General features: G+C 35.4%; 1 pseudogene; it reads left to right on the forward strand.

Annotated features, from left to right (window-relative positions):
- The first annotated feature begins 867 nt into the window (after positions 1–867).
- Positions 868–983, forward strand: LOC112479191 (annotated as a pseudogene).
- Positions 984–2,682: the final 1,699 nt, after the last annotated feature.

Here is a 2,682-nt window from a genome sequence, read left to right on the forward strand (position 1 = left end):
GCAATATCTCTCAAGAACACAGATACAAAAATCCTAAATAAGATACCAGTGAATCTAATATAGTAACATATTAAAAGGATTATACACTACGATCAAGTGGGCTTCATCCCAGGGGTACAGGGATGATTCACTATATGCAAATCAATTAATGTGATATACCACATAAACAAATTAAAAATAAGAATCATGTGATCATATCAATAGATGCAGAAAAAGCCTTCGACAAGATACAGCATTTATTTATGATCAAACACTTAACAAAATTGATATAGAAGGAAAGTACCTTAACATAATAAAGGCCATCTATGACGAACCTTCAGCCAACATTATACTTAATGGTCAAAAACTAAAAACCTTCCCTCTAAGATCAGTAACAAGACAAGTCTGTCCACCAGCACCATGGTTATCTAATATAACATTGGAGGTCCTAGCAAGTGCAATCAGAGAAGAGAAAGATATAAAAGGCATCCAAATAGGAAACGAAGAAGTCAAACTGTCACTATTTGCAGCTGACATGATTCTCTATATAGAAAATCCTAAAGACTCTATGAGAGCACTACTATAAACAATAAGCAAATACAGTAAAGTCTCTGGATAAAAAATCCACATTCAAAATTCCATAGCGTTCCTATACTCTAATAATGAAGCGTCAGAAAAAGAAGTGGAAAAATAATTCCTTTTGCAATTGCAACAAAAAGAATAAAATACCTAGGAATAAATTTAAAGAATTATGTGAAGGACGTATATAATAAAAACTACAAGACCCTTAACAGAAATAGGGATGTAGTTCCATAGTGTAGCGGTTAGTATGTTGGCTTTACACGCAGCAGATCCTGGGTTCACGCACTAGTGGAGCCATGGTGCATGGTCTACGGCCATGCCACCCTGACCAAGCCCGATGTCTGATCTCGGAAGCTAAGCAGGGTCGGGCCTGGTTAGTACTTGGATGGGAGACCACCTAGGAAGACCAGGTGCTGTAGGCTTAAATAATAATAAATAATAAAAAATTGAATAAGATACAAAGAAATGGAAAGATATTCCATGTTCTTGGATTGGAAGAAGAAACATAGTTAAAATGATCATATTACCTAAAGCATTATACAGATTTAATGCAATCCCCATCAAAAACCTATTGGCATTTTTTAAATAAATAGAACAAAAAATTATCAGATTTGTATGGAATCACAAAAGAACCCGAATTGCCAAAGCCATCTGGAGAAAAAAAGAATGAGACTGGGGGCATCACTCTGCCTGACTTCAAATTATACTACAAAGTGACAATAATCAAAACGGCATGGTATTGGCAGCAAAACAGACACATGGACCAGTGGAACAGAACCAAGAGTCCAGAAGTAAACCCATATTTATATGGGCAAATAATTTTTGACAAAAAAAAGTAAAAAACATACAGTGGAGAAAGGAAAGCCTCTTCAGTAAATGGTGCTGGGAAAACTGAAATGCCACCTGCAAAAGAATGAAACTAGACTGTTGTCTATCACCACGCACCAAAATTAAGTCGAAATGGATTAAGGACCCCAATATAAGACCTGAAACAGTAATGTGCATAGAAGAAAACATAGGAACTAAACTCATGGACCTCCGACTTAAAAAAGATTTTATGAATTTGACATCAAAGGCAAGGGACGTAAAAGCTAAAATAAATGAATGGGACTACACATCAACAAGTAAAAAGACAACCATCCAAATGGGAAAATATATTTGCAAGCAATGCCTCTGATAAGGGCCTAATATTAAAAAATATACAAAGAACTCATACAACTGAATAACAATAAAAAAAAATCCAATTAAAAACTGAGCAGAGGGCTTGAACAGACATTTCTCCCAAGAAGACATACGAATGGCCAAAAAATATATGAAAATTCAACATAGCTAGCTATTAGGGAAATGCAAATCAAAACCACAGTGAGATACCATCTCACACCTGTTAGAATAGCAATTATCAACAGGACAAGTAATAACAAATGTTGGAGAGGATGCAGAGGGAAAGGAACCATCATACACTGCTGGTGAGATTACAAAATTGTTACAACCACTATGGAATATATTATGGAGGTTTCCCAAAAAACTGAGATTTGTCCATATGATTCAGCAATCCTTCCGGGCATTTACTCAAATGACTTGAAAACATTTATTTGAAAAGATATATGCACATCTATATTTATAGTAGCATTATTCATAGTGGCCAGGACATGGAAGCATACGAAATGTCCTATAATAGACGATTGGATAAAAATGTGGTACATATATACAATGGACTATTACTCAGCTATAAGAAGAGATGAACTACTGCCATTTGCGACAACATGATTGGATCTTGAATAATCATGCTAAGCAGAAGCCAGACAAAATGTTGAAAACCACCTGATATCACTTATATGTGGATATAAACATAAAAGCAACAAACGAACATGACAAACAAACAGAGACTCATGGACGTGGGCAGTGGAGTAGTGGTTACCTGATGGAAGGTGAGAGGAGGGAAGATAGAAGAGGTCAAATATGTCCCGACAGATAGAATCTTAACTATGGTCTGTGAACACAAGATGCAACATATATATGATTTACTGTTGAATTGTACACTTGAAACTGATTGGATTTTGTTAATCGATGTCACCATTAAAAAAAAAAAACTCTGCGAGAAGGTTTACCTTGAATTTTTCT

This window comes from Pteropus alecto, unplaced genomic scaffold (genome assembly GCF_000325575.1).
Source record: "Pteropus alecto unplaced genomic scaffold, ASM32557v1 scaffold280, whole genome shotgun sequence".
Lineage (NCBI taxonomy): Eukaryota > Metazoa > Chordata > Mammalia > Chiroptera > Pteropodidae > Pteropus > Pteropus alecto.